The 27,124-nt window shown below is 38.3% G+C and overlaps 1 long non-coding RNA gene across 1 annotated transcript in view; it reads right to left on the bottom strand.

Annotated features, from left to right (window-relative positions):
* Positions 1–1,198: 1,198 nt before the first annotated feature.
* The window catches only part of LOC145531323 (uncharacterized), a 42,797-nt gene continuing 16,871 nt past the window's right edge, over positions 1,199–27,124 (bottom strand). The window contains exons 4-6 of the long non-coding RNA XR_014072360.1: positions 26,005–26,136; positions 25,118–25,185; positions 1,199–3,648 (exon numbers count right to left, since the gene is read on the bottom strand). This is a non-coding gene — a long non-coding RNA (uncharacterized LOC145531323). The remainder of the gene's footprint in view (positions 3,649–25,117; positions 25,186–26,004; positions 26,137–27,124) is intronic.

Here is a 27,124-nt window from a genome sequence, read left to right as displayed (position 1 = left end):
AAAGCATGCTTTAAAAAAAAAAATAGAAAAGTCTGATTCTATTATGTATGAAGAGTCCTGCTTTTATTATCAAAACCTAGAAGCCACATTCAACCATTCTTGAGAGAATACTTTTTGTATATTTTAACAGTGATTCTCAAGACCAACCACCTTACTAAAGATACTTTTTGTATGTGGCACAGGAAATAATTTACATAAAGAGCCCTTTTTTTTAAAATTATTAAAATGTTTTCCAGTTTACTTTCATTTTTTTTTTTTCATTACAGTAGTCCTCATGTTCTTAGAGCAAGTGTATTGATGACCCATAAAATCATGCCCTAAAATGGGCAAAGCTTAATAAATTATTTTGCTATTATTGTAAAAAGGATTCAATACATTTGCATATGAGAATTGAGCAAAAAGATGACTGAGAATATAGGAAAGAAGCTCTAAATAAATGTCAAAATTACTAAGGTTCTTCTGATAGAAGTAACATATCGATTTTGATCCTTTCACAGCATACATTGGGATAGACATTTGGCACAGAGAGGTAGCAGTGATTATTTATACATAATATGATTGCAGCCATGAAACTAAAAGACACTTACTCCTTGGAAGGAAGGTTATGGCCAATCTAGATAGCATATTTAAAAGCAGAGACATTACTTTGCCAACAAAAGTCCATCTAGTCAAGGCTATGGTTTTTCCAGTGGTCATGTATGGATGTGAGAGTTGGACGGTGAAGAAAGCTGAGCGCTGAAGAAATGATGCTTTTGAACTGTGGTGTTGGAGAAGACTCTTGAGAGTCCCTTGGACTGCAAGGAGATCCAACCAGTCCATAATAAAGGAAATCAATCCTGGCTATTCATTGGAAGGACTGATGTTGAAGCTGAAACTCCAATACTTGGGCCACCTCACGCGAAGAGTTGACTCATTGGAAAAGACCCTAATGCTGGGTAGGATTGGGGGCGGGAGGAGAAGGGGACGACAGAGGTTGAGATGGTTGGATGGCATCACCGACTCGATGGACATGGGTTTGGGTAGACTCCGGGAGTTGGTGATGGACAGAGAGGCCTGGCATGCTGCAATTCATGGGGTCACAAAGAGTCGGACACGACTGAGCGATTGAACTGAGTAAACCACCTTTATACCTGGCAATTTTGCCAAACAGAGTCATACTGAAGCATTCAAATAAAACTTTCAAATAATATCAAGATCAGGTAATACATGAATATTTTTTATACAATTGGAAAGCCTGTAATAACGCTTTTCCCGAAAAGTTCCAGATTGTTGCGATTTACCTGGATAAAACATAAAAATATTCATATATGTTATAATATGTTATGAATATATGAAATACTATAATGTGTATGTATACGTGTGTGCATGTGTGTTTGTGTATACTGAATCCACTTTTCACCTAAAACAACCAAAAATTACAGAAAACAAAAAACAAAGAGAGTCACAAAATGTCAAATATTGGAAACAATGGCTTTCAAGACCTTGAACATCAGGCAACCAAAAAAGTGATCCTAGAGGGATGAGCCCCATGATTGCTTCCAGTCCTCCAGTTTACTGCTTTGAGGGAGTTCTCAGGCTACAGAACAGGGAAGGGTGCTCAGTAGGAAACTGGAAGTCTCCCTGAGATGATGAGATAGAGCTGAGAATCAAGAGAGACCAAGGAAGCTAGAGTTCACTAGACAGAGTACTGGAGAAAAGAGAAATGCACTAAGGAAAAAGTCCAGAAACCCATAGAGACTTCCTCTGAAGTAGTATTCAACAAAGTACTGGTTAGTACAACATATCAGGAAGTTATATGAGGCTAGGAAAAGAATCATCTGAAATGCCCTGGGTAGAAAACTCAGAAAGATCTTTTCTCAGTAGTGGAGAATAATAAGTCTCAGTAAACATTAGTCTGGTCCCACCTAACCAATTCTTAAAAGCAAGATGTGAAAAAGTGAAACTACTTCCAAGTAACAATCACATTGCAGAACAAAATTCAAAAACAATTATAGGAATACAAAAATAGTCCACATTAAATATAGTAAAATCCACAATGTATGGCAACAAATCAAAGATGACCAGAATACAAAGTATGAAAATGCAACCCATAATGGAGTTCAGTCAACTGAAGCTGACCCAGAACCAGAACCAGAACCAAAGCAGATGTTAGAATTAATACACAAGGGTATTAAAAATTGTGATTATATTCCATACGCTCAAATTGTTCAGTGGAGACATACAAAATATTAAAATGATCCAAACTAAATGTTTAAAGATGTTTTCTAGAAGACTACAATGTGTGAGATGAAAAATACACTGTGTAGCATTTACTGCAGATTAGATGCTACAGAATAGAAGACTAATGAACTTGAAAACAGAGCAGTAGAAACTATTCAAAATGAAGCAAAGAAACAAAATACTAGAAAGAAGTGAATAGGGGATCAGTGGGCTGTGGAACAACTTATCAAATTATACAATTTAAATATACTCAGTTTGTTGTATGTGGGGGTGGTTTAGTCACTCAGTCGTGTCCAACTATTTGTGACCTCATGGACTGCAGTATATGTGTTTATATAGATGTTTAAAAATATGAATGATATAACTACCCTCAGGAATTTCCTCAGAAATTTGTAATCTAGTAGTTAAATCAAGGGGGATTTATAAATAACATGATACATAGCAGCATAGACTGGCATCACTCTTACAAAAATCAACTTAATTTGGCACTTTGGGTTAATAAATATATGTACTCAGAGCAATTTTTTCTATTAAAACTAAAGAATATATTTTTCCATATAGAAAACATTTTTAGCAGTTTATACTTTTTTAGTATCTTAAACTTTTCTGCATATGATAACAAATCTAATGTTACTGAAATAACACTTGGAATAACCTCTTTTAACCTTTATAGAGTACATTATTCCAATTCACTTTTCAACATACAATTAATTTTTTTAGAGATAAAACTTTTGAGTAGATTTAATTGCCAAAATAACTACCTTGGAAATTGAAATAACCTTCAGTTATGAATTATGATCAAATAGAGCTTTTTTATTTTTCACATTGTCTCATGGAATGACTTTCATTCCCCCCCATCACCTTTTAAGTAACTTTGACACGACATTTTATTTTTCATCACTGGTAAAATACTTTCAGATGAATACAGTTTAATGAGACAAGCCCTTTGGCCAGTTCTAACACAAATAGATCTATATTTGAGGGAAAGTACAGCCAGGTGTGAAAAGGGAACTCTATGGTCTTGATATTGCTTAGACATTTTGTTTCAATGCTTCAGTCCAACTCATATGGTAACATTGTCAATTATGAAGGTGCTTTTTAAAGCTTATTTGTAAACCAGTAGCAAAGAAATATCTGCCATTGATTCACTGATAATTCATGGATATTTCTTACAGATTAGAAGACCAAATACATCTTGTTCTTATCCCATTCTCAGAAAAGCTTAACTAATTATTCCCTGAACAAAATTGTGCTGACAGAAGATGAAAAACAGGAAAATGTATAGAGAACTTAGAAGTTGTAGAATATTGATTCAAAGTACTCATCTCTATGGACTTCCCTGGTGATCCAGTGGTTAAGACATTGCTTTCCAATGCAAGAATTGTGGGTTCAATCCCTGTTCAGGGAGCCAGGATCCCACATGCCTTGCTGCCAAAAACACAAAAACAGAAAACAGAAAAAATATTGTAACAAAGTCAATAATGACTTTAAAAAGGGTCTATATCAAAAAATCTTTAAAAAAAAGAACTACTTTTCTCTAAGAAATATTTTTGGAAAACTAAACAGAAATTTATTTATCTTATTTATCACCTCCACTATAAGATACCATCAATTGAACAACATACCATCAATATCAAGATAACTTTTAGATTACATGTCCATGTAGATTGTAAGATGCATCTCAATGTCAGAAATATTTGAATCTTCAAATCAAGGATTTGTGCTATTTTATCATAAATAATCAGAAGTTTAAAAATTTAATATATTTCAAATAAATATGCAAGAAAAGAGCACATACATGAACAACAATTGAACAATTAATAGTAAAAAACCAGGAGAACAAGATGGCAGAGGAGTAGGTGGACGTGGAGTACATTTCTCTCTAAGGATACATCAGGAATACATCTTCAGACACAGAAGTGCATGCAGAACACGAGCTAGAGCTGACAGGAGTACCTGACCAGCAGAAAAGAATACATAGAACCATGCAAAACTCGGTAGGATGAAGGAACTAGGGGGAAAAACAGGAGTGTTAGTAGGACTGGACCTGCCCTTGGTGGATGGGGAACTGAAGCAGGGGTCTGATCCCCACATCAGGGTAATTGTCTGAGTCATAGGAGCAACATTTAAGGCTGAGAGTGAAACAGCCAATCTGTGGCCCCCTAAATGGAATGAGAATCACATATATTCCTTGCCGCAGCCATACATACCCCAGACAGGGATGCAGATTCTCTAGAAGGCACAGCACCTGGGAGCTGAAGTTTAGGGATTGTGGAGCAATCCCAGGGTGAGGGCTGCTGTTGACTGTGGAGAGATGAATCGAAGGGATGTGAGGAAGGAGATCGTGGTGGGAAATGCCTGTGGAGGAAAGCTAGGGAGCCATGGAAGAAAGAGGATACTGCTGAGTCACGCATAGGGGGAGGAGCCATCATCATAACCACTCTCTCCCCACAAGCCAACATCAGCAGCTGAACAATAGAGAAGCTGGCCCATTAAACATCTGATGCACTGAACTACAGAGTAGGACCCCAGCCAGGGGGGTCCCTCTATGTGCCTGAAACACCAAACAACAGACAAGGACCCCAGGTAAGACTCCCTCTAAGTGTCTGAACAGGCGGGGGTATGGAGAAAGACTGGTCAAAGAGGCCTTCTGATCGCCAGGTACAAGAGGCTTGAAAAAAGACTCGGATAGGGCCATAACTCCTGCAGCAGAGGCAGGCAGGCAGTGTCCCTACACACTTGGTGCTGCCAGGGTCACTGCAAGCCAAGAAGCTGCCACACCTTCACACTCAACCCTCACTGGGGCAGAGGTGCCACAGGCAAACAAAAGTCTTGTGTCTATGCATACAGGGTATCTTCAGTCTTGTCCAACTCTTTGAGACCCTGTGGACTTTGGCCTGCCAGGCTTCTCTGTCAGAGAGGGGGTTCTCCAGGCAAGAATATTGGAGTGTATTGCCAATACTGATTACCATACCCTTCTAGAGCACTATATTTCCTGCTACTCTAGCTGCCAACTCCCCTGAGTACCTGGTGCTGCCAGAACCCCTGCAACTCAAGCAGCTGCACCACCTCCATACCTGGCCCTCACTGGGACAGACCCAAGTCCTCCAGGGCAGCCTCAGGAGCAAACCCCAGTGGACAACCCACATGCAGAGGTGGAAATAAAACACAGTTGAAACCCAGGGGCAGTGTGGCTAAGGAAGAAGACCCAAAACCCTCCCACCAGCTGTACAAGCTGCAGATTAAATCCACAGGATGAACTAGGCAGACTCTGTGTCTATGGAATATATAAAAGGACATTGAGAGCTCCCACAAAAGAAAATGCACTAGTTCTGAGAGTTGTGAACATTGCAGGCAAGAACACACAGGAGGAGGACCAGATTAGAATCTGAGCTGCCCCCACAGCAGGTCCAGAGATCAGCAGTGTTGGAGGGCATCCTAGGGAGGTGAGGTGGACTGTGACTCCCAGTGAGGAAAAGGACTCTGACAGCAGTGATTCGAGAAAGACATTTATTATTCCTATGTTTTGACTTGTTCTGTAGATTCTTTTGGATTCTTTTTCCTTTTTTTCCCCTTCCCCCCACCCCTGTTGTAGTTGTCAATTTTATTGGCACTATGAAATCTAATTAAGCTTTTGACTTTTTTTTTTTCCTCAGTCACATTTTTTTATTTTTGTTATAAATCTTTGCCTCTACACTGGGCTTTTACATTTCTGTGGAATTTTCCTTTCTTCTTTCCTCTTTTATTTCTCTTTTTTTTTAATTTTAATTTTTTAAACCTATTATTATCTTTTCTACATTTATGCCTTTGTTTTCTTTTCCCACTGTTCTTTTCCCCTTGCAGTTAATCTTTAATGTATATAAATTTTCATCTACCTCTATTTAACTTTGCTTATCTATTCTTTCTTTTCTTTCTTTCCTTTCCTCTCAACGTATTTGTTAATTTTGTTTTCATTGCTTTATTCCCCACTTGGCACCTTGCTTTAGTTTTGTTTACCAGTTTGTGCTTTAGTTAGTTTTGTTCTTAATTTGTAGATATAATTGTTGATTTCTTTTGTTCACCAGGTCAATCTATTGTACTTTATTTTTGTTAGACTATTTTGATTTTGCTTATAGAAGCAGAAGATATTAAGAAGAGGTGGCAAGAATACACAGAAGAACTGTACAAAAAAAGATCTTCATGACCCAGATAATCACGATGGTGTGATCACTCACCTAGAGCCAGACACCCTGGAATGCGAAGTCAAGTGGGCCTTAGAAAGCATCACTACGAACAAAGCTAGTGGAGGTGATGGAATTCCAGTTGAGCTATTTCAAATCCTGAAAGATGATGCTGTGAAAGTGCTGCACTCGATATGCCAGCAAATTGGGAAAACTCAGCGGTGGCCACAGGACTGGAAAAGATCAGTTTTCATTCCAAACCCAAAGAAAGGCAATGCCAAGGAATGCTCAAACTACCACACAATTGCACTCATCTCACATGCTAGTAAAGTAATACTCAAAATTCTCCAAGCCAGGCTTCAGCAATACGTGAACCGTGAACTTCCAGATGTTCAAGCTGGTTTTAGAAAAGGCAGAGGAACCAGAGATCAAATTGCCCATATCCGCTGGATCACTGAAAAAGCAAGAGAGTTCCAGAAAAACATCTATTTCTGCTTTATTGACTATGCCAAAGCCTTTGACTGTGTGGATCACAATAAACTGTGGAAAATTTTGAAAGAGATGGGAATACCAGACCATTTGACCTGTCTCTTGAGAAACCTGTATGCAGGTCAGGAAGCAACAGTTAGAACTGGACATGGAACAACAGACTGGTTCCAAATAGGAAAAGGAGTGCATCAAAGCTGTATATTGTCACCCTGCTTATTTAACTTATATTCAGAGTACATCATGAGCAATGCTGGGCTGGAAGAAACACACGCTGGAATCAAGATTGCCGGGAGAAATATCAATAACATCATATATGCAGATTACACCACCCTTATGGCAGAAAGTGAAGAAGAACTAAAGAGCCTCTTGATGAAAGTGAAAGAGGAGAGTGAAAAAGTTGGCTTAAAGCTCAACGTTCAGAAAACTAAGATCATGGCATCTGGTCCCATCACTTCATGGGAAATGATGGGGAAACAGTGGAAACAGTGTCAGACTTTATTTTTCTGGGCTCCAAAATCACTGCTGATGGTGATTGCAGCAATGAAATTAAAAGACACTTACTCCTTGGAAGGAAGGTTATGGCCAACCTAGATATCATATTTAAAAGCAGAGACATTACTTTGCCAACAAAGGTCCGTTTAGTCAAGGCTATGGTTTTTCCAGTGGTCATGTATGGATGTGAGAGTTGGTCGGTGAAGAAAGCTGAGCACCACAGAATTGATGCTTTTGAACTGTGGTGTTGGAGAAGACTCTTGAGAGTCCCTTGGACTGCAAGGAGATCCAATCGATCCATCCTAAAGGAGATCAATCCTGGGTATTCATTGAAAGGACTGATGTTGAAGCTGAAACTTCAATACTTGGGCCACCTCATGCGAAGAGTTGACTCATTGGAAAAGACCCTAATGCTGGGTAGGATTGGGGGCAGGAGGAGAAGGGGACGACAGAGGATGAGATGGTTGGATGGCATCACTGACTCGATGGACATGGGTTTGGGTAGACTCCGGGAGTTGGTGATGGACAGGGAGGCCTGGCGTGCTGCGATTCATGGGGTCGCCGAGTTGGACACGACTGAGCGACTGAACTGACTGAACTATTGGTGTATATGTGTATGTTTATATTCCATTATTTTAATTATTATGTGCCTGATTTTGTAACTGCCATTTGTCTGGTGTTCATCTTTGGTTTCTCATTTTTGGGTATTTGTTTTAATATCACTTAATGCCATAACAAACCACTTGTGGAATCTTCATTCCTGACCAGAGATCAAGCCCTGAGCCTTTAGAGTGGGAGCACTGACTCTAAGACCCTAGACTACCAGAGAACTAACCTAGGGAGTATCAAATAGTTAGAACTCACACAAAGGAAACCACTTGAATATAAGACCTGGCATCACCCAACCAACAGTGGCACCGTGTGCAGGACACCTGATCTAAACAAGAAACAAAACAAAAATACAAACCGAGTCATCAGCAGACAGGATTATCACCTCATTCAGCCTTGCCCATCAGAGGAAAAACAAACAAACAAAACTCAGCACAAATCTCACCCTATAGGAAGCTCACACAAACCACTGGAACAACCTTAGGAGGGCAGAAACCGAAAGGAAGAAAGAATTCAACTCTGAAACCTGAGAAAAGGAGACCTCAAACATAAGAAGTTTAAAAAAATAATGAAAAGGCATAGAAATACTACACAAATGAAAGAACAAGATAGAAACACAGAAGTCCAAATAAATGAAGAGGAAATAGACAAACTATCTGAAAAACAATTCACAATCATGATAGTAAAGATGATCGAAAACCTTGAAAACAGAATGGAGAAAATGCAAGAATCAATTAACAAAGACCTAGAATAATTAAAGAATAAACATACAGAGACAAACAGCACAAGTACTGAAATTAAAAATACTCTAGAAGGGATCAATAGCAGAATATCCGAAGCAGAACGAATCAGTGAGCTGGAAGATAAAATGGTGGACATAACTTCTGAAGAGCAGAATAAAGTAAAAAGAATGAAAAGAACTGAGGACAGTCTCAGAGACTTCTGGAAAAATATCAAACACACCAACATTCGAATTATAAGGATCACAGAAGAAGAGAAAAAGAAAGGATATGAAAAAATGTTTGAGGAGATTATAGTTGAGAATCTCCCCAACATGGAAAAGGAAATAGTCAGTCAAGCCCAAGAGGCACAAAGAGTCCCATACAGGATAAGCCCAAGGAGAAATGCACCAAGACACATACTAATCAAACTAACAAAGACTAAACACAAAGAATATTAAAAGCAACAAGGGAAAAGCAACACGTAACATACAAGGGAAAACCCGTATATTTAACAGCTGCTCTTTCAGCAGAAACTCTGCAGGCCAGAAGGGAATGGAAGGATATATTTAAAGTATTGAAAGGGAAAAATCTACGACCAAGATTATTGTACCTGGCAAAGATCTCGTTCAAAATTGATGGAGAAATATAATGATTTTCAGACAAGCAAAAATTAAGAGAATTCAGTACCACCAAGCCAGCTTTACAACAAGTGTTAAAGAGACTTATATAGTCAAGAAATACAAGAGAAGAAAAAGATCTACAAAATCAACCCCAAACAGTTAAGAAAATGGCAATAGGGACATCAGTTCAGTTCAGTTCTGTCACTCAGTCATGTCCAACTCTTTGCAACCCCATGGACTGCAGCACACCAGGCCTCCCTGTTCATCACTAACTCCCAGAGTTTACTCAAACTCATGTGCATTGAGTCGGTGATGCCATCCAACCATCTCATCCTCTGTTGTTCCCTTCTCCTCCAGCCTTCAATCTTTCCCGGCATCAGGAAACATATAGGAATATATATATCAATAATTACTTTAAATCTAAATAGGATAAATCATCCAACCAAAAGACACAGACTGGCTGAATGGATACAAAAGCTAGACCCATATATATGCTGTCTACAAGAAACCCTCTTCAGACCTAAAGACATATATAGAGTTAAAGTGAGAGGATGGAAAAATATATTCCATGCATATGGGAAGCAAAAGAAAGCTGTAGTAGCAATCCTCGTATCAGACAAAATAGACCTTAAAATAGAGAATATTACAAGATATAAGGAAGGACACTACATAATGATCAAGGGATCGATCCAAGAGGAAGACATAACAATTGTAAATATCTATGCACCCAACATAGGAGCACCTCAATACATAAGACAAATACAGACATAAAAGGAGAAATTGACAGTAAGACAATAATAGTAGGAGACTTTAACACCCCACTCACACCAATGGACAGATCATCAAAACAGAAAATTAATAAGGAAACACAAGTCTTAAATGATACATTAGATGATATGGATTTCACTGATATCTTCAGGGCGTTCCATCCAAATGCAGAAGAATACACCTTCTTCTCAAGTGCAGATGGAACATTCTTCATGATAGACCACATCTTATATCACAAATCAAACCTCAGTAAATTCAAGAAAATTGAAATCATATCAGGCATCTTCTCTGACCACAACATTATGAGACTAGATATCAATCACAAGAAAAAAAATGTAAAAAACATGAACACATGGAAGTCAAACAATACATTTCTAAATAACCAACAGGTTACTGAAGAAATCAAAAAATTTCTAGAAACAAATGACAATGAAAACAAGACCACTCAAAACCTATGGGAAGCAGCAAAAGCAGTTGTAAGAGGGAAGTTTATAGCAATACAATCCTACCTCAAGAAACAAGAAAAACATCAAATAGACAATCTAACTTTACACCTAAAACAACTGGGAAAAAAAGAACAACAACAACAAAAAAACACCAAAATTTGTAGAAGGAAAGAAATTATAAAGATCTGAGCAGAAATAAATGAAAAAGAAATGAAAGAAAAACAATAAAGTTTAACAAAACCAAAAGCTGATTCTTTGAGAAGATAAACAAAATTGACAAACCTATAGCCAGACTCATTAGGAAAAAAAGAGGGAAGAATCAGATCAACAAAATTAGAAATGTAAAAGGAAAGGTTACAACAGACAATGCAGAAATACAAAGGAATATAAGAGACTATTATGAACAACTATATGGCAATAAAACTTGGAAGAAATGGACGGATTCTTAGAAAAGTTCAATCTTGCAAGACTGAACCAGGAAGAAATAGAAATTATGAACAACCCAATTACAAGCACTGAAATTGAATCTGTGATCAAAAATCTCCCAAAAGAACAAACTCCCAGGACCAGATGGCTTCACAGGAGAATTCTATCAAACATTTAGAGAAGAGCTAATGCCTATCCTTCTAAAACTCTTTCAAAAAATTTCAGAGGAAGAAACACTTCCAAAGTCATTCTACAAGGCCCCCATCACCCTGTTATCAAAACCAGACAAAGACAACACAAAAAAAGAAAACTACAGGCCAATATCACTGATGAACATAGATGCAAGACCCTCAACAAAATTTTAGCAAACAATTCAGCAACACATCAAAAAGCTCATACACCAAGATCAAGTTGGGTTTATTCCAGGGATGCAAGGATTCTTCAATATATGCAAATCAATCAATGTGATAGACCATATCAACAAATTGAAAGAAAAAAAACCATATGATAATCTCAAAAGATGGAGAAAAAGCCTTTGACAAAATTCGGCACCCATTTATGGTTAAAACTCTTCAAAAAATGGGCATAGAAGGAACCTACCTCAACATAGTAAAGGCCCTGTATGACAAACCTACAGCAAACATTATTCTCAATGGTGAAAAAATGAAAGCATTCCACCTAAGATCAGGAACAAGACAAGGGTGTCCACTTTCACCACTATTATTCAACAAAGATTTGGAAGTTCTAGCTACTGAAATCAGAGAAGAAAAAGAAATAAAAGGAATCTAGATCAGAAAAGAAGAAGCAAAGCTCTTACTGTTTGTAGATGACATGATAATGTACATAGAAAACCTAAATGATAGTATCAGAAATTACTAGAGCTGATCAGTAAATTTAGCAAAGTTGCAGGATACAAAATCAATCCACAGAAATCACTTGCATTTCTAGGCACTAAAATGAAAAATCAGAAAGAGAAATGAAGGAATCAATCCCACTCACCATTGCAACAAAAAGAATTAAATATCTAGGAATAAATTTACCTAACGAGATAAAGGACTGTACACAGAAAACTATGATACTATGAAAGAAATCAAAGATGGAATAAACAGAGGGAGAGCTACTCCATGTTCCTTGGTAGGAAGAATCAATATTGTGAAAATGACTATATTACCAAATGCAATCTACATATTCAATGTGATCCCTATCAAATTAACAATGGCATTTTTCCCAGAACTAGATCAAAAAATTTCACGATTTGTATGGAAACATAAAACACCCCGAATAGCCAAAGGAGTCTTGAGAAAGAAGAATGGAGCTGGAGGAATTAACTCTCCTGACTTCAGATTATACCACAAAGCTACAGCCATCAAGACAGTACAGTACTGGCACAAAAACAGAAATATAGACCAATGGAACAAGATAGAAAGCCCAGAAATAAACCCATGCACCTATGGGTACCTTATTTTTGACAAAGGAGGCAAGAATATACAGTGGGGCAAAGGCGGCCTCTTCAATAAGTGGTGCTGGGAAAACCGGGAAGCTATATGTAAAAGAATGAAATTAGAACACTTCTGAACACCACACACAAAGATAAACTTAAAATGGATTAAAGACCTAAATGTAAAACCAGAAACTATAAAACTCTTAGAGGAAAATATAGGCAGGACACTCAATGACATAAATCAAAGCAAGATCCTCTATGACCCACCTCCTAGAGTAATGGAAATAAAAACAAAAGTAAACAAGGGGGACCTGATTAAGCTTAAAAGCTTTTGCACAGCAAAGGAAACTATAAGCAAGGTGAAAAGACAACCTTCAGAATGGGAGAAAATAATAGCAAATGAAACAACTGACAAGGATTAATTTCCAAAATACACAAGCAGCTCATACAACTCAATACCAGAGAAACAAATAACCCGATCAAAAAGTGGGGAAATGACCTAAATAGACATTTCTCCAAAGAAGACATACAGATGGCTAACAAACACCTGAAAAGATGCTCAACATCACTCATTATCAGAGAAATGCAAATCAAAACCACAATGAGATATCACCTCCCACCAGTCAGAATGGCCCTTATCAAAAAGTCTACAAACAATAAATGCTGGAGAGGGTGTGGAGAAAAGGGAACGCTCTTGCACTGTTGGTGGGAATGTAAATTGATATAGCCACTATGGAAGATGGTATGGAGATTCCTTAAAAGACTAGGAATAAAACCACCATATGACCCAGCAATCCCACTCCTAGATATATACCCTGAGGAAACCAAAATTGAAAAAGACACATGTATTCCAATGTTCACTGCAGCGCTATTTACAATAGCTAGAACATGAAAGCAACCTAGATGTCCATCAACAGATGAATGGATAAAGAAGTTGTGGTACATATACACAATGTAATATTACTCAGCCATAAAAAGGAACACATTTGAGTCAGTTCTAATGAGGTGGATGAACCTAGAGCCTATTACACAGAGTGAAGTAAGTCAGAAAGAGAAAGATAAATATCATATTCTAATACACAGATATGGAATCTAGAAAAGTGGTACTAAAGCATTTATTTACAGAGCAGCAATGGAGAAACAGACATAGAGAATAGACTTATGGACATGGGGAGAGGGAAGGAGAGGGTGAGATGTATGGAAAGAGTAACATGGAAACTGACATTACTATATGTAAAATAGATAGCCAATGGAAATCTGCTGTATAGCTCAGGAAACTCAAACATGGACTCTGTATCAACCTAGAGGGGTGAGCTGGGAGGGAGATGTGAGGGAGTTTCAAAAGGGAGGGGATATATGTATACCTATGGCTGATTCATGTTGAGATTTGACAGAAAGCAATTATTCTTCATTTATTTAACTTCTATAGACAAGTTTAAACAAACTTTCAAACACATATGATTTCACACCTGAATTGTTTTTTATTTCCAGCTCTCATTACACATTTCAGAAACTTTATGGCAGTGGTGCAACAGAAACAATGAGTTTTTTGTAGCCAGGAGAAGTGTGATTATTACTTGATAGATATTTTCAATTTATCTTTAAATAATTGTCTACCAAAATTTCATTCTGTCTGGATGCTCACAAATTTGTCATCACATGTTTAGCTGATGGTCCATCTTAAATTCCAGGATGAAATTGTAAAGTGATTTATTCAGAAAAATAAAAGAGAGAATAAGATTTATGTATCTCAAAATTAGAAATAAAACACATAAATTGATACTTCTTTCATAAAAATCTGTTCTCAGTCAATAGTTAGTTGATAGCTACTCCCTGGAGCTTCATATATGCAAAATATTTCATTACAATTTCATCAAACAAAGAAACACAATGGAGCGCCAAATGACTCAAAAATCTCTAAATCTGCAATAATAATACATTGAACACAAACACTGGAAAATGGTTTCTTAACTAAATGATGTCAATGTCATTGACTGTATAGCCAAAGTCTAGAAAGCAAAAACATTTTTAAGACTAGAGAAATTAAATGAGGATGTGGGGTTCCCAAGGCACTTGGAAAAGACAGTTTTTCCTACATCTGGCTAAGAATACTTAGACATAATTTATAATTCATTTCATGGTCAAATGAGGTGGCTGAGAGTGGGACAAAAACCTGGAAGAAAATAGGCCCTTCCCCATCAATCAATTTCAAGGCCAGACTTGCCTGCTCTGCCTGTTTTCTTTCTTCATTAAAAAGTCTCTTCATTTCCTTCTCTTCTGTTTTCTTACTTGGTTCCCATCAGTGCCTCATTAATTGCAATTTCTATGAACTTCTCCAAAGTAGTTGGTGCATGTAATTTGGGAGTGAGCTCCTAAATTCTTAATGCTTGGATTGATTTCAAGTTTCTCCTTAGTTTACCATGAGCTGGAAAACAGGTTTTCAAAAATTTAGGAGGATCTTTACTACTAATCTTGAGTTTGAAGGACATGTTTTATCTAGTAGCAATGTTTTAGTGTTTTTTATTTAGCTTTTTTATTAGGGTTTTTGTTTTGTTTTGGTTTTTTATTTTCTTTCTTTTTTTTTTTGCTGTTTTGAGAAATTCTTATAGATGAGTGTATACAAAATTCTGTGTTTGTGTATTTTCCTGTGAAAAAGTTTCATAGAGATGTTTCTTAGAGATATTTTTACTCCCTAGAAGGAAGAAACCATAGTTCTAGGTACTTCATTCATTCAATTGACATTTATTAAGACCATAATATTTGCTGCAAACTATACTTTCAAAATGTGGTCCTAGAGAAGACTCTTGAGAATCCCTCAGATGGAAAGCAGATCAAACCAGTCAATCCTAGAGGAAATCAATCCTGAATATTCACTGGAAGGATGGATAGCTGAAGTCCTGAAGCTGGAAAAGATTGAAGGCAAAAGGAGAAAGGGGCAACAGAGGATGAGGTGGTTGGATGGCATTACTGACTCAGTGGACATGAGTATGAGCAAACTCTGGGAGACAGTGAAGGACGAGGAACCCTGGCATGCTGTAGTTCATAGGGTTGCAAAGAATTGGACATGACTTAGCAACTGAACAACAACACAACAATACTAAAGAACAGAGATGAGTAAGTTCCTGCTGAACTCCTCCTGAAAGACAGTAAAATGGACCACCATGGTCCAGTGCAGCAAACTCTCTACTAAAAGTAGCTGAGTGCTCTTCAAGCACAGAGGAGGGGGAAACCATGTACAGAGAAGGTTAGGAAAGAGTTCATCTAAGTTGGGATGTGATGCCTAGGTCTTGAAGCCTGAGGAGAAGATGAGCTCCTGTTGCTCCATCTCCTGGCTTTTTGGTGGATCAACTACACGCAGCTGTTGGGGGTTTAGAGTCCAATGATTCTAGTCTCTAAAGAGCACTTTCATGAAATGTAACCCAAGCTATAACTGGATCCAGAGATTCTACTGACTTATCTCTTTCAAAGAGTCTTTCCCACCTCTCAGTTATTTCTGAGTTTCCCATGATACCCTTCTGCATGCTTTTTGAAACTACTCTGCCTGGGTATTCCTCTCAGGCATGCTCATTGTGTCTTTTTGCTTTTGCTCTGCTCCTAGTGACGCTCAGAAAGTCTCTGTTCAGCTGGGCTCCCTGGGATGCCAGTGACCACTGGTTCTTCCTCTGTTCAGCACCCAGGGGTCCAGGTCCTTGTACATCTCCTTGCCTGTTCATGGGACCTGACAAGGCCACCTATGGCCAAGAGATGCCATACTCCCTACAAGATGGTTGTTCCCAAAGCCGTCACTTCTCTGTTCTGCTGATGTTCTTGCTCCTACTGTTGTTGGCACTGGAAGGGACCAGTTCCAGGATTATTAGATCCCAATCTGCTTCTCCACAACCAGATGGCTTAGAGATTATTGGTACTCTTTCATGTCTGTGTTGTCATTTCTGGATGCGCATTCCCAGCTCTGTGGCCTACTTTTAACTGCTCACACCTGCAGCTTTTCCGGAGGATTGTTCTTTGGCTACTGAAGCAGAGCTGAAAGGATCAGGAATTTACAAATCCTCATTTCTACCACCTTCACCCAGCAGGCAGCCAATGACTGATTGCTATTGCAAGTGGACTGAATTCCAGCTCCCTCACCTCAAGGAAGGGTAATGTGTGAAGCACAGTCTACATTCCAGAGTTACCCATAGGAGCCAGCCCAGGCTAGGATCTCACCTGAAACCATAGCCTTTGTTGACTTTTCCCCCTCACACATCCTACCTTTCTGTGCCCTTTCCACTTTCCTGTTAATAAACCACTTTCACGCAGACCCTATCACATAAGAATTTGTGTTGCGGAAACCCAGCCTAGAAATCCAGGTCTATCCCATTCCTGGAATTCCTCAAGCCTGAGAAAGTAAGACAGTCCTTCAATCCTCAATTCAAAGATGTATCTTGTGCTTACTCCATATTGAAGACTTCCCTAGAATGTTTGACAGTGATCACTTTTATTTCCTTTCAGGGGGGAATAAATAACTGATTCTCTCAAAGTATGGCCTTGTCCCAGGGCAGCAGGACCATCTCAAAATAGCCATATATTAATATTTTTCAAGATCTGGATTATACAACCACACTCATTATCAGAGTTTTTTTTTTTTCTTCAAAGTTTGAGTAAGGATGGAGGGTAGAAGCTAATAATACACAAATAAGGCAGAGGAAAGATTATGGTAAGAATTCCAATGTAGCTGCAGAGCAGAATATGAAGCCATGAATAGAAGATGAAAGTTCAAATACTAATGGGCTTTACACCCCACTAAAGAGTTTGATCTTTATTGTATAGATACCAGGGATATTTAAATGAAGTGATGATATAAAGTGATATATTTTTTAAAGATAAAGGCCATAATGGACTGAAGGATAAGAAATAGGGAGAATCCTGGGCATAGAAATTGAGAAGTCACAGGGAAATACAGCTTGGGATGTAAGATAAAACTGTGGGTAAAGATCATCTAGGGTCTCTCTAAAGAAAACAAAAGGGATAATAAGGGGAGTAGCCATGAGAAAACAAACCCTAAAATGCAATGTGTGGGCCAAATAGAAGGAGAAAAGATAGGACATGGATAGAAACCAGCAGACATTAATGCCCTAGAATCCACAGGAAGCATAATATAGAACATCAAATTTTATAGAAAAATCAAGTAATGTGAGAGCAAAATAGGATTTGGCAATGAGAATGTCATTTGTGGCTAACAGGAAAACAATCTCTGTGGGGTGGGGTAATAAGAGAGGATGCCAGATTGTAATAACTAAGACTGCATGAAATTTGGAAAAGTAGACTCAGTAAGTGTGGACTTATCCTTCACACCAACCTCTTCCCCAGAAAATTCATCACATGTTGAAAGGAGAATTAGGAAGGAGTTTGAAGAGGATGCAGAAATAACATAAAATATTTTTCAGTGTGAGGGAGACTTGGAAATACCAATATACTCTGGAGGAGGAATGAAGAGGAAAAAAATAAATAAAGGATACCTATGAAAAGAAGGATCAAAAGATGCTCAAGATCCTAGATATGGGGAAGTATGTCTTAAAGAGAAGGCCAGGGGATAATGTCCTCTGAGACAGGAGGGAAGATGAATAAGGATGGATCTACAGCTAGAGGTCAGGTGTCATGGAGACAGGTGAGCCTTTCATAAGAGCCATTCTTTTGTTTAAAAAATCAAGCACAGTCATCTGCCAGGGTTTAGAGAGATGGAAGTGAAACAAGTACTTATGGAGAGGAGTATAAAGCAAGAAATATTTTTTAAAAATGCATAATCACACATTAGACAAAAAAGTTACCCAGTGGTATTGAGGGTCCAGTTGGTTAGAATAAGGTATGGTGATATTGTTCAGCCCCATTGTAGAATTTCACCATTCAGGACTAAGGGTTAACTGTAAAAATAAAAGATAGTTATAAAGAAAATGAATGGGTAGATTCATCTTTGGCTGTATATTACCATAGTGGGGGCTGGGAATGGGTAATGTCTCAGTTCAGTTTAGTTGTTCAGTCGTGTCTGACTCTTTGTGACCCCATGGATTGCAGCACGCCAGGCTTCCCTGTCCATTACCAACTCCCGCAGATTACTCAAACTCATGTCCATTGAGTTGGTGATGCCATCCAACCATCTCATCCTCTGTCGTCCCCTTCTCCTCCCGTCTCAAAAGAGACAAAATACAAAAGAAATTGAAGGTGCTGGTGAAAATGCGTTTAAGTAATTAAGTTATGATGTCTAGGTTTCATTGGAAAGGAATTGATATCAAAAGGAAATGGTCAGATCTGGAACATTCCAAGCAAGAGGAGTATACAGAAAATTCCAGAAAGCAATCCTTCACAAAGTGTAAGGACAGTAAAGAGATGCCCAAGGAAGGCAGAAATGTGAGCTGGGGAATGGAAGTGAAGAGCAGTGGGTATTGAAAGCACTGCACAACTAATATGTTACATGCAAAGAGAGAAGATAGCTAAGTTCAAGGTATCTTTGGAAAAGGTTGCTAGAAAGTCTTAATTCTACAACTGTGTGGAAGAATCCCTTAGAAGATATGGAGTAGCCCTCATAGTCAACAAGAGTCCAAAACACAGTACTTGGGTGTAATCTCAAAAGTAACAGAATGATCTCTGTTCATTTCCAAGGCAAACCATTCAATAACACAGTAATCCAAGTCTATGCTCCAACCACTAATGCTGAAGAAGCTGAAGTTGAATTGTTCTGGGATGACCTACAAGACCTCCTAGAACTAATACCGAAAACCAATAGCCTTTTCATCATAGGGGACTGTAGTGCAGAAGTAGGAAGTCAAGAGATACCTAAAGAAACAAACAGGCAAGTTTGGCCTTGGAGCACAAAATGAAGCAGGGCAAATGCTAACAGAGTTTTCCCAAGAGAACACACTGGTCATAGCAAACAACTTCTTTCATCAAATAAAGATGACTCTACACATGGACCTCACCAGATGGTTGATACCGAAATCAGATTGATTATATTCTTTGTAGCCAAAGATGATGGAGAAGACGATAGCACCCCACTCCAGTATTCTTGTCTGGAAAATCCCATGGATGGAGGAGCCTGGTAGGCGGCAGTCCATGGGGTCGCTAGGAGTCAGACATGACTGAGCGACTTCACTTTCACTTTTCACTTTCATGCATTGGAGAAGGAAATGGCAACCCACTTCAGTGTTCTTGCCTGGAGAACCCCAGGGACGGGGGAGCCTGGTGAGCTGCCGTCTATGGGGTTGCACAGAGTCGGACATGACTGAAGCGACTTAGAATCAGCAGCAGCCAAAGATGGAGAAGCTCTATACAGTCAGCAAAAAAAGACCAGGAGCTTACTGTGGCTCAGATCATGAAATTCTTATTGCAAAATTCAGACTTAAATTGAAGAAAGTAGCAAAACCTACTAGATCATTCAGGTATGACCTAAGTCAAATCCTGCAGTGACAAATAGATTCAAGGGATTAGATCTGATAGACAGAGTGCCTGAAGAACTGTGCATGGAGGTTGACAACATTGTACAGGAGGCAGTGATCAAAACCATCCCCAAGAAAAAGAATGCGAAAAGGAAAATGATTGTCTGAGAAGGCCTTAAAAATTGCTGAGAAAAGAAGAAAAGCGGAAGGCAAAGGAGAAAAGGGAAGATATATCTGAATGTAGAGTTCCAAAGAACAGCAAGGAGAGATAAGAAAACCTTCCTAAGTGATCAATACAAAGAAATAGAGGAAAATAATAGAATGGGAAAGAGTAGAGATCTCGTCAAGAAAATTAGAAATACCAGGGGAACATCTCTTGCAAAGATGGGCACAATAAAGGACAGAAATGGTATGGACCTAACAGAAGCAGAAGATATTAAGAAGAGATGGCAAGAATACACAGAACTATACAAAAAAATATCTTCATAACCCAGATAGCCACAATGATTTAATCATTCACCTGGAGCCAGACATCCTCAAATGTAAAGTCAAGTGGGCCTTGGGAAACATCACGACGAACAAAGCTAGTCATCACTACGAACAAAGCTAGTGGAGGTGATGGAATTCCAGTTGAGTTATTTCAAATCCTAAAAGGTGATGCTGTGAAAGGGCTGCACTCAATCTGCTAGCAAATTTGGAAAACTTAGCAGTGGCCACAGAACTGGAAAAGATTAGTTTTCATCCAATCCCAAAGAAAGGGTATGCCAAAGAATGTTTAAACTACCACCCAATTGCACTCATCTTACATGCTAACAAAGTAATGATCAAAATTCTCCAAACGAGGCTTCAACATTACATAAACTGAGAACCTCCAGATATACAAGCTGGATTTAGAAAAGGCAGAGGAACCAGAGATCAAATTGCCAACATCCTTAGATCATAGAAAAAGCAAGAGAGTTTCAGAAAAACATTTACTTCTGCTTCATTTACTACTCCAAAGCCTTTGACTGAGGATCACAACAAGCTGTGGAAAATTCTTAAAAAGACAGGAATACCAGACCATGTTATCTGCCTCCTGAGAAATCTGTATGCAGGTCAAGAGGCAACAGTTAGAACAGAACATGGAGCAATAGACTGGTTCCAAATTGGGAAAGGAGTACATCAAGGCTGTATATTGTCACCCTGCTTATTTAACTTGTTTTTCTTATTATTAATTTATTTTTTTATTGAAGGATAATTGCTTTACAGAATTTTGTTGTTTTCTGTCAAAACTCAACATGAATCAGCCATAGGTACAGAGTACATCATGCAAAATGCCAGGCTGGGTAAAGCACAAGCTGGAATCAAGATTGCTGGGAGAAATATCAATAACCTCAGTTATGCAAATGACACCATCCTTATGGCAGAAAGTGAAGAGGAATCAAAGCGTTTCTAGATGAAAGTGAAAGAGGAGTACGAAAATGCTGGCTTAAAACTCAACATTCAAACAGTGAAGATCATGGGATCCGATCCCATCACTTCATGGCAAATAGACGGGGAAACAGTGGCAACAGTGACAGACCATTTTCTTGGGCTCCAAAATCACTGCAGATGGTGACTGAAGCCACGAAATTAAAAGATGCCTGCTCCTTAGAAGAAAAGCTATGACAAACAGACAGTATATTAAAAAGCAGAGACATTACTTTACCAACAAAGGTCTGTTTAGTCAAAACTACAGTTTTTCCAGTAGTAATGTATGGATGTCAGAGTTGGACCCTAAAGAAATCTGAGTGCTGAATAATTGATGCTTTTCAACTGTGGTGTTAGAGAAGACTCTTGAGAGTCCTCTGGATTGCAAGATCAAATCAGTCCATCCTAAAGGAAATCAGTCTTGAATATTCATTGGAAGGACTGATGCTGAAGCTGAAGCTCCAATACTTTGGCCATCTGATGCAAAGAACTTACTCATTGGAAAAGATCCAGATGCTGGGGAAGATTGAAGGCAGGAGTAGAAGGGGTCAACAGAGGGTGAGATGTTTGCATGGCATCAGCAACTCAATGGACATGAGTTTGAGCAAGCTCCAGGAGTTGGTGATGGACAAGGAAGTCTGGCGTGCTGCAATCCATGGGGTTGCCAAGATTGGACACGAGTGAGCGACTGAACTGACTGAGACATAGACAATGATGGTGAGAAGCAGCAAAGCTGAGACTCAAAGTCCTCAGCTCTTGTCCTGAAAACTAGAACAAAAATATCCCAACAAAATGGAAAACACATGCAAGGAAAACAGGCCTAAGTTGAGAGGGAGACGAATGTGTTAGTTGTCATGAAATTTTCTAGTGGAAATTTCCTCCAGACTACTGGAAATAGACATTTTAAAATACAAATTGAAATGGTATTGGGGCCACACCCTGAGTGTTCTGCTTCAGATTTCAACAACGTCTGATGTTATATGTTGACCTGATACCACCAGAACAAATTTTTCCAAATCACCTAGTTTTCCCTGATAATTCTCAACTCAGTCTATGCTGTCATCAGCCAGAATTGTTAAAAGCTACCATGTAGACATAGAGAATTTAACCCAGTACACTAAACCACTTATGGAGTTCAGGATAGTTATTCTTACAAATGAATGCAATCTCTAAATTGATATATACCAGCATTATGCTTTTGAAGCTAGACAGTGATTCACAAACTTTGAGGTGGAGATGGGATAGGGTACGAAGTAAAAGAGCACTTCGTCATGCTTGGGAAACTCATCAAACACTGGCTTAAGTCACAGTTCTGCTCTGCCTGGGGAAGTTGGGAGGATGCTCTCTGTGAACAAGCACATCATATCTAACCATTAGGATACTTAAAACTCTCGGCAATGAAAATGACTCAAGAAAAAATATGTATGCTAAGGGGCTGGTAGAGTTAATCCTCTTTTAGAAATCTAGATTTTATTTTTCTCTTCATGTTCATCATATTGCAAAATAATTTATTCATCATAAGTACATATGTATTAGTAATTTATGGCTTACAAATATTTTTTCTGGGGCTCTTTTCTTATCCATAGTGCTGTGTAAATTGTCTTTATTAGGCCAAGTCCACGAGACCTAGCTGCTAATTCTGAGGTTAATGCAAAAATAGAAATTTACCTCTTAATCCTACTAACTGATATTTCCTTCTTTCTTTCTCAAGTTTTATTTTCTTTTTCTACATAAGTACCACAATCTTTGGCCACCTGATGCAAACAGCCAACTCATTGGAAAAGACCGTGATGCCAGCAAAGATTGAGGGCAGGAGGAGAAGGGGGCAAAAGAGGATGGGATGGTTGGATAGCATCACTGACTCAAAGAACATGAGTTTAAGCAAACTCTGGGAAATAGTGGAGGACAGGGAAGCCTGGTGTACTGCAGTCCATGTGCTCGCAAAGAGTCAGACATGACTTAGTGACTAAACAACAGCAATCAGAGTCTTGGCACAAGCAAGTTTTATATTTTATATGAGTAAAATCAAACACATTTTTTCCCAAATGAGAACAAAACATAGTACACTGCTCAATCTTGCATTATTCCTTCCATTCAAAATATGGGTGAAATATCTTATCCCAAAGAACATACAACTATGCAACTTGGTGAGTGTAAAGTCATTTATCAGCTCCCTCCCCAAGTATATGGAGAAAGAATTGTATCCATATCCCAGTAACATCCCATTTCATCACCAGGAGTGTGTCTCATCAACGACAGACCAAGCACAGGTGGTGTTCGCTAAGACTTCGAAACAAAATTCTTTCCCCAGAGTGAACAGCTTCTTACAAGAATATTCGGAGTACAGTGTGTTCCAGGCATGTAGCACCTGTTACCCACTTGTTTAAATGTCTCATGAAGGGGACGGAGAAAAAATAGTTTCTCTCTGTCTCCGGGAACATACATAAATTTAGCATACAGTTCTTTTTTGGCCAAGTACAAGTTTGAATTACCTTAAGAAAGGCCATAGGATATACTTTCTTGAAGATGCTCTTCATGCTACCACTTATTCCATGAAATGACAGAGGAGGTGGTGAGCCAGGGGAGAGGAGGAAAGGAATGGAGATAAAAGAAATGAAGAAAGAAAATGGAAGGAAGGCAGCATTGCAAATCCAACACTGAAACTGAGATGAAAAAGAAAACTCATAAATTTCCTCTTACTACTAATGTTTGCATTAGGCCCAAGTAGTTGGTCTCCTATGTCTACTTAATTATGAGAAATGTGAGACCCAGGTCACTGCTTTTTAAATATTGAAAAGCCAATACATTTATAAAGATATTATTGCCAACTCTTTAGGAAATAGGTTGAGTTTATATTATTTTTCCTACATTTTGAGGTTAGCTCAGTTTAAATAGAGAACTGAAAGTTTTTCCTCCTGAGACCAAGCAAGTCTTAATCTCATCAGCATCATACTTAAATGAAAAGATATTGGTCTAATGTTATTTTATTAACTGTAGCTATTACCATTGTTGAAAAACATAGGAGCATTGGGATGATTTTAGAAACAACATCATTGCTCTATTAATTCAAGCTGTAGCATGGTCTTAAACAAGCATTATCTACTACAGAATGCAAACACACGTGAGTACAGTTGACCCTTGAATGACAGGGGTTTGAACTGTGCAGGTCCACTTATACACAGATTTTTTTCAATAATCACCTATTACAGGACTTCATGCTTCTGGTTGGTTGAATCGGCAAGTGCAGAATTGTGAACACAGAGCACTGACTATAAAGTTGTGGGCAGATTTCCCACTAGATGGAGAGTCAGTGCCCTAACCCCCTTTTTGTTTGAGGGTTAACTGTACTTTCGGAGTACATGTGCATGTGTTGTGAATGCACACACGAGTGTGTGGATTCTCACGGACACATTCACACACCCCACAGTGTTCAGACAAACCACCCAACCTCTTCAGCATCTCATTTCTCTACTGAAGTGAAGCACCTGTCTTTACTCTCTGGACTACTGTAACTTTTAGAGCACTGTTTATTAATAGCCATTCTGTGAATTGTTCTCCAGTCTTCTGAGGCTGTTTTCAGAATTAAAAACACACTCATAAGAAGGGAATTCAAGGTCAGCAGTCTGTGTTAAGCAATTCCTATATTTATAAAGTTTCTAGAAATGGATAACTTATCATTCTTCCTCTCCATGCTTGCTGGGCTCAGGACCAGACGCTATTTTCACAAAGTCTTTTTTTAACACAGAGATGAACATCTAACATGCATCTGTGGTTCAACCTCACTCCAAGGGCCTGTGACTCTGGTGATTGGCTAAGGACTAGCCCTTTGGAATCAGTCCCACCCCCATCTTCCTGCCAGCCTGGCTCACCTCAGGAGCAGGTGCAAAACTAGGAGCAGTATCCAGGCTCGGAAAAACTCTTCAGTGTTGCTGCAGTTCTGTCCAGGGAGTAGAAGAATGTGCAGTGATTAGAAACACATATTTCTGTTGTCATTGTATATGTGTGTGTGTGTTTTCACATTGCAATTTAATTTTTTTCTTTTTTTTTTTGACTCTTCACCGAACTTGAGTGAGAGCTTGTATTTAGTTTTGGACTCTGATCTGTTTTCTTTAGGCTTCCTCAAATATAAAGATTTCATGTCCCTTGCTTTTGTAGGAAAAGTAAGCAATGGTAATTTTGCACAGTGTTGAATATGCAGTTATTGCATGATTATGGGTTTGAGGCACAGATTTACAAACAAATCCAGAGAAATAGCAACAATTAAAAGAAATCATTAAAAAATGAAGTAGCTATGCACGTGAAATTTTACAAAAAATGATTCAAGTAAATGCTGGGAATCTCTTAAATCTCATTCAGAAATCAATGCCTTGAAATCTCACTAAATATACATATATTTAAAGTGTAACAAATATCTAGGAAAGAATGATGAAATGATAATAATGTATAAGCCAGTATACACTACTGTATACTGTACAGAGTGGGCAGCCAATAAAGGTTTGTTCCTTTTTCACTCAAATAATTGCAAGATGTTTTGTTGTAATATTTCAGTAACCTGCAGGAAGAATAGAGAAAGAAGAATAGAAACCTGTCTGTATACTACTAGAACTATCCAGTGGAGAGTTTTCTTACTAGCCCCATGCTCTGTTTATCTTGGCAGCCATGTACTCATATGTGGAATGTGACATTAGTCTAGGATAATGTGATAACATTACCAGAAAGAGCAACTTAACATTCTCTATACTGACTCAATACCCACCAGAAAGGTTTAGATTTTTATTTGGTTTCTCCAGTTGATTCTCTAGTAGGACAACATTGCTTTCAGCAACCACAGTTGATATTCTTCTTTACTTCATGATAATGTTGCAAGTGCTAATTAATAAACTGTATCCTGTTTAAAAATAAATGTTGGTAATTTTTACAATAATGAGGATCTATCCCTCAAAATTTGATCACCAGATTTGTGGTTTTAAGTTGGTGGAGTTAAGACATTTCCATTTCTTCTCCTCTCAAAACTCAACTAACATCCAGGAAAAACAAAAACAAAAACAAAAACAAAAAACCAAATACATGAAACCAAACAAATTTGAAGAGCTATTTAAAAAATTAGAATAAATCTGTAATCACAAGGCAGTGTTGGAAGACTGCAGTGAACAGAAAAATAATTTAGAAGAATGGAAGTAGTAAAATCTTATGAATGGATTTACTAACTCATTTGGCCCCTAACAACGCCAGAAAGTCTTAGAAATTGGAATTACTGGGAACACTCTGAAGATATCAGGGAAAGTATTTGAAAAAACCAGCTGAGGGGCAATTAGGCCCACATCCTCAGTTCCCACTCACTGTGAGTACCTTTTGATGACTATTCTACTTCTAACACACCTGCAGTCATGAGCACAGAAGACTGCAAATTACCACACTAAGGGAAGATAAATGAAATCAAACTAAAACTTGCTTAATAAACTGTGGACCCTGATCCTTTCTTTCCCACCAAATTATGGATATCTGGTAGGCATGTTAATTCCCCATAGGAAAATATAAGAGAAAATATATTGCCTCACAGAAAGCCCCAATAGGAATCCAAACATTTAGGGGACAAGTGGCTGGTCAGTCTGGCAAACACAGGAGGTTCAGCCATGCATAGATGCAACCCACACCCACAGAACTTCCTATTCAAATTTTAGGGCCTTTATCTTAACTAGAAACAAAATCAAAGAACTGAAAGCTTCTAAAATTAAGATGAGAAAATAACCAAAACAGATTTAGGGAGAAAAAAAATGCTTTAATTAATATCCCTAGAGAGTAAGAGAGGTATTGAACCCATGGAACAAAACGAACTGTTTAAAAAGAAACATTCATGGAACAAGAAATAGAAATTA

This window comes from Giraffa tippelskirchi, chromosome 2, assembly GCF_054371585.1.
Source record: "Giraffa tippelskirchi isolate mGirTip1 chromosome 2, T2T-mGirTip1v1.2.pri, whole genome shotgun sequence".
Taxonomy (NCBI): Eukaryota; Metazoa; Chordata; class Mammalia; order Artiodactyla; family Giraffidae; genus Giraffa; species Giraffa tippelskirchi.
Note: the sequence above shows the minus strand (reverse complement) of the source record. Positions and strands in the feature narration are given on the sequence as shown.